The sequence below is a fragment of the Orycteropus afer genome, unplaced genomic scaffold (assembly GCF_000298275.1).
Source record: "Orycteropus afer afer isolate SDZICR_OR568_19922 unplaced genomic scaffold, OryAfe1.0 scaffold00226, whole genome shotgun sequence".
Lineage (NCBI taxonomy): Eukaryota > Metazoa > Chordata > Mammalia > Tubulidentata > Orycteropodidae > Orycteropus > Orycteropus afer.
The window spans coordinates 5,602,355-5,609,038 of NW_006921813.1; the positions used below are offsets into that span (position 1 = coordinate 5,602,355).

General features: G+C 39.9%; 1 pseudogene; it reads left to right on the forward strand.

The window, feature by feature from the left end:
* Nucleotides 1-814: 814 nt before the first annotated feature.
* Nucleotides 815-6,684, forward strand: part of LOC103203750 — a 41,454-nt pseudogene continuing 35,584 nt past the window's right edge.

The window sequence follows — 6,684 nt, forward strand, 5'->3', positions numbered from 1 at the left end:
CAATAAAACCAAACTCACTGCTGTCGAGTTGGATATGACTCACAGTGATCACTCTTTGGGTTTCCAAGGTGATATCACTGTGGAAGTAGATCACCCAATCTTTCTTCTAAGGAGTGGCTGGTGGATTTCAACTGCCAGCCTTCCCGTTAGCAGTCAAATGCCTTAGGCACCATGCTACCAGATCTCATAGAAATACAATAGTAATTTAAAAATACAGTCTAATGGAACATTTAAATATATAACAAAGGAGGCTGATCTACACTGGGGTTTTAGGAAAGGTCACCCTGAGGAAGTGGCAATGGAAGAGTAGTTTAGGAAGTGAGGAGAAGGAATGGTAGGTTATCCAGACAGAAGAAACAGCATTGCAGCAGAGGTGCAAGTGGGAGGGAAGAGAGCATGGCAGCATGGCTGTGGCCCGGAGAGGGAGGAGGGGGGTAAAGCAAGAAGAGTTGAGAGCCGTAGGAAGGACCAGACATTGAGGTTCTTGTGGGCCCCTTTCAGGGTCTTTGGTTCTCATCATAAGAGCACTGCAAAGTAATAGGTTTTAAAACGTAGGAAAAACATGATTAAATTTGCATTTGCACAGATCTGGCTCCTAAATGAAGATCAGATTGGAGAAGAACCAGCCACATTTGGGGAGATTAGGTAGCACTTTACCAGATAAGAGATGAGTCCGGAAGAATCCAGATGATGGTAAGTTGGACTAGGGGGTAGCAGTAGAGGAGGGAATAAATAGACAGACTGGAGAGACATTTTAGTTGTGATTTGGTGGCAGAATGAATATGGGGCTATGGAACATTTAATATTAAGCATGATGCATATATTCCTGGCTTATGAAACAGCACAGATGATGGTGACATTTCCTGGGATGTGCAACACCAGAAGAGAGTTAGTTTGGGAACAAACAATTGAGAGTTCTCATTTGGATGCGTAAGTTTAAAGTGCCTTTGAGATTTCTAAATTTAAAGTGTCTAATGGCTTCCCATTGCCCAAAGGGTTAAGTCAAATCTCTTAAAATGGATTTATAAGAACCTTTGTGACCTGTTTCCCAGGCTCAACTACCACACTCACATATACTTCATGTTTCAGCCATCCTGAGTAAGTGGCAAATCCCTGAAAAACCCAAAGGATTCCACAGCTTCATAGCTTCACAAATACCACATAACATCTGTCTGGAAATGTGCAACTGCATGTATGTTCATGGTCCCATAAAGTTATAATAGCATTCAGAACTCTTGACTGGAGAATGGGACATAGTGAACACAATAGCTTTCTGCCTGTAATATGTGTATCTCACGTCTCTTGCAGGAGATCTGGTAGCATAGTGCCTAAGGCTAACCAGAAGGCTGGAGGTTCAAACCCACCAGCCACTCCTCGGAAGGAAGATGGGGCAATCTACTTCCGTAGTGATACTGCCTTGGAAACCCAAGGAGGGGTCGCTATGGGTCGGGTCTGACTCGACGGCAAACGAGAACAACAACAACAACATGTCTCTTGTATGCAAAGCAATTGTGCTGCCAGACGTATGAGGTGCAATACATTTATAACCTATAATACATATTCTTGATTGTCATAATAAATGCCTATGTGACTGGCTTATGTATGTACTGTATGTTGTTGTTGTTATGTGCTGTCAAGTCAGCCCCAACTCATAGAGACCCCTCCTTGGGTTTCCGAGCCAGTATCACTACAGAAGTGTGATTACCCAACCTTCCTTCCGAGGAGTGGCTGGTGGGTTTGAACCATCAGCCTTCTGGTTAGCAGTCAAGTGCCTTAGGCGCTATGCTACCAGAGCTCCTATGTACTGTATAGTACTTTCTATCTAAAAACATTACCATGTAAGAGTGTATGCTTTCATTCCTAGGCAGCAGCATCCAATGTCATGTATTGTGTTTCTTGAGTGTTGTAGTGTTATCTCTGTTAAATTTTTTTTTTAAAAATATTACCATGAAGTACATCATGGCTCCCAAATGCAGCAAAACCAGTCAGTACTAGTGATCGCAGCAGCAAGAGGCAAAGAGGTGTTGATTTGGAAGTGAAACAAAAGTTATTAAACAACAAGAAGGTGGAAAACCAGTGAATGTTGTTTGCATTTTAGGCAGGTCACACTCAACAATCAAAATTATTCTCCAAAACAAAGAAAACATTCTCCAAAGTGTTAAAGGGCTCACTCTACTGAAAGCTTCAAGGCTAACAAGAGAGACTTCCATCAAATTGCTAATGATATGAGTTGAAGACCAAACACAAATGTAAATCCCTCTCAGCCCCTTAACAATCACTGCTAAGGCAGTGAAGCTTTTTTGAGATGCTTAAAGAAAAAGCAGAACCAGACTACAATGTGGTGTTCACGCAAGTCCACATCATGTAACATCTTACTTCATAGAACGTATTATGGATATTAAGCAACACTTATCTGTACTTCTTTCTAGAATGCCAAGTTAACTCTTTCTCATTTTCCAAGACTCAGGTTAAACTTCATTCCCAGTCAAGAGAGTTCTTTCTACTTTGTCCCGAACAAATTTATAGATAGATGATAGATAGATAGATGTTTATACATACACACACACATACATATATATGCATATATAATAGGATACACAAACTTCAAGGCTGTAAATCTTTATGGGAACAGACTGCCTCATCTTTCTACCATGGACAGCTGGTGGCTTTGAACCACTTTTTTGGTTAGCAGCCCAGTGCTTTAACCACTAGACCACCAGGAGTCTCTCTCTCTTTCTCTGTCTGTCTCTCTCTCTCTCTATGTTGCTGTTAGGTGTCATCGAGTCAGTTCTGACTCAGCTATCCTATGTACAATAGAATGAAGCACTGCCCATCCCGTACCATCCTCACAATTGTTGCTGTGTTTGAGCCCATTGTTACAGCCACTGCATCAGCCCATCTCATGAAGGTCTTCCTCTTTTTCATTGACCCTCTACTTTACCAAGCATAATGTCCTTCTGCAGGGACTGGTCCCTTCTAATAACATGTCCAAAGTACGTGAGACGGTCTTGCCATCCTTGCTTCTGAGAAGCATTCTGGCTGCTTCTTCCAAGACAGGTTTGTTCATTCTTCTGGCAGCCCATGTTACATTCAATATTCTTTGCCAAAACTGCAATTTAAATGCATCAATTCTTCTTTGGTCTTTCTTATTCCTTATTTAGCATGTATATGAAATGATGGATAGTACTATGGCTTGGGTAAGGTGCACCTTAGTCCTCAAGATCTTATCTTTGCTTTTTAATACTTTAAAGAGGTCTTATGCAGATTTTCCCAACGCACTATGTCATTAGATTTCTTGACTGCTGCTTCTTCCATGGGCATTGATTGTAGATGATATGTATGTGTGTGTGTACATATAACCAAAACCAGACTCACTGCCAATTCTGCAATTCTGACTCATTGCTCCCACCATTGGTTTGCCAAAGCTGTAAATCTTTATGGAACCAGATTTCCTGTCTTTCTTCCACAGAGCAGCTGGTGGGTTCGAACCATTGACCTTTTGGTTAGCAACCAAATGCCTTAACCACTATACCACAGGAAGTACTTATATATACAACATACACACACATACACACACACGTACACACATGTATACATATACACACATAAGTGTATATATGTATACATGAATGTGTATATATGCATACATGAGCATATGTATGTATATAATTGTTTATGACTGTTAATTTATTAAGCTCTTTCACTAGATTATGAACTCCTGAGATCAGAGACTATGTTTGGTTCAGCTGTATAAGCCCAGTGTGTATCAGGCAGTAAATTAATTCAATAATCAAATAAATGAAAATCAAATAAAAGAAAAACAATGAATTTTTAATTCTTCCTTTTTTCCAGGAAAATGGTTTAAAGTATAGAGTAGATTTGGTTAACATATCCAGGGACTACTGATAAGACAGAAGAAGTAGAACCCATTTACCTAAGAAAGGTTTATCTTAACAATACTGAACCAGAGAATTCATCAACCTTCTTTCCCTACCAGATCAAAATAAAAGGTCCTATTCAAAAGCTCTGTATTTCATAAGATTTACATAATACCATTTTAGTATGACCATGAACTAAATCAAAGCTAATATTAAAAAGCAGAATTGTTTTCTAAAGAAAGTTTTAAATGTCTAGTTATAGAAATATGTCGACTGTGGACAATATAGAAGAGCAAAAAGAATATAAGATGTAAATATAATCTCACATTAAAAAACAGCCTCCTTTAACATTCTATTTGCCGATCTTTCCAGTCATTTTCTTTTATTTTCCTGTGAAAGCACATGCTTTACCAGTTGTCCTGATCGGATTAAGGGCTAGAAGTCCTGGAGACCAGCACACCAAGGCACCCTTTAACTGGCAATCAGAGTCACTGTGTGTGAAGAAGTATGCATATTTTCTGTTTCTCTCCAGAGCCTGCACTTCCTGTCTCTTGTATTTAACAGTTTAGAGGACTAGTCAGGGCCAGGCCACCTGGGCCCTATCACAATTCTTCTCTCTCCTCTTCTTTGCAGAAATAAATGAACTTGGTAACTCTAAGAGTCAAATTAGGCGATGGAGGAGTAAAAATCACACTTAGTCCTCAAGGCCTGAGCCTTGGGCCCTGACACTGCTTTTCACAGGCAGCCTTGCTTTGGGGTTCTTATTCTACCACTGGGAGTTAATGACTCATCTACTGGATTTACTGAGTCATACTCTGAGTCAGATTCAGTTTCTCATAAATGCCTCCCTAAAGGAGGTATCTGTCCTCCCCTAAGGGAGGACAGATGTTTGTTAAGAAAGTACTCAGATATTTCTGGGATCCCAAGAAATAATACCACCTAAGCACATTTGAAATTCCTCATCTAAGTTGTCACTACCACTATGTATCTCATGAGATTAAGGAATAAAGTGCTGACCACAACACATGTAGTGCAGGTGAGAGCTCAGATCATGTTATTCCAACCACATGGAATGCCCCAAAAATGTCTAAGGTGTTATTAAAAGTATATACATATATATGTTATATACCTACATACATAACATACATATATACATTATATAAATATATACTAGATATAGGAGCTTTGGTGGCATAGTGCCTGAGGCATTTGACTGCTAACCAGAAGACTGGTGGTTCAAACCCATCAGCTACTCCTCGGAAGGGAGACTGGGCAATCTATTTCTGTAGAGATACCACCTCAGGAACTCAAGGAGGGGTTGCTGTGAGTTGGATTCAACATAGCAGCAGTGAGGTTTTTTTTTTTTTCATACTATATATGTACAAATATATAGATATATATATTCCCAAAACCTGTTGCTGTCACGTGATTACAACTCATAGCAGCTCTATAGGACAGAGTAGAATTTCCCTGTGGGGTTTCCAAGGCTATACATCTTTATGGAAACAAACTAACTCATTTTTCTCTCATGGAGTACCTTGTGACATCAAACCATCTACCTTTTGGGTGGCAGCTGAGCACTTAACCACTGCACCATCAGGGCTCCTTGTATACATATACACACACACATGAAAATTTATGCATAGTTACATACATTTATATACACATACACAAACACACACATAAACTCTGGACCTACAATATTTGTCAGAATTATTTCTGTTTGTTGTTGTTGTTGTTGTTATGTGCCATTGAGTCGGGCCCGACTCATAGCGACCCCACCTTGGGTTTCCGAGGCAGTATCACTACGGAAGTAGATTGCCCCATCTTCCTTCCGAGGAGTGGCTGGTGGGTTTGAACCTCCAGCCTTCTGGTTAGCCGTCAAGTGCTTTAGCCACTATGCTACCAGAGCTCCTATTTGTTTATTATATTACAATTTTAAAATCCCAAATATGTTTATGTTTTTTGGATCTTACAAAATGACAGCATTTTCAACCAGTTGACATAGTCTCCTTCCAGTATGTCAGAGTGACTTGTTAATTATTAGACATCTTCTCCCCTAAGTGTTCACTCCTTCTCTCATTATTCACTCGTTACTTGGCTGAGGAGAAATGTCACATAATTGGCTGTTAATTTCTTAATTTGCTTTTTAAGGTAACATGAACACTGTCAATGTTTCCCTTGCCTTGTCCTTGTCTGTGCTCCATCCAGCCATCTGCTCACACTTAGGTTTAGCAGTTTACACGTACTTTATTCATGGCCCCCAATCCCTATTTGCTTTCCTACCCTGTGAGTTAGCTAGATATGGAACAAGAAATACATTTGATGACTAGTAGGTTCTGGTGTACATAGGACTGCTAGAGTTGGAGCCAACTCGGTGGCACCTAACAACATGAGAAATGTTAGGGATTGAAAGGTATCTCTCAAAATGATACATCAAAATCCTAACCCCTGTACTGGTGAATGTAACCTGCATTGCTTTGCAGATGTTACCTCAATTTAATGAAGTCACACAGAGTGCCTTCTGAAGTAGTCCCTTCTGAGAAGCCTCTTTTAAAAGAAAAAGCAGATATACAAAGAGAGACACACACAAAGGGAAGATCGCATATAGATTCCTCTCCAAGACATAAAACACCAAGAAATGCCTAGGATTACAGAAGTAAGAGAGAAAGAAAGCTCTTCCCCTGTAGCCCAGAAAGAACATAGATTTGTCAAGGTCCTGAATTTGGATCAGTCTCCAGACTATGAGAAAATAAATTTCTGCTCATCAAAGTCACCCACTTTGTGGTATTTCGTTCTCTGGGAA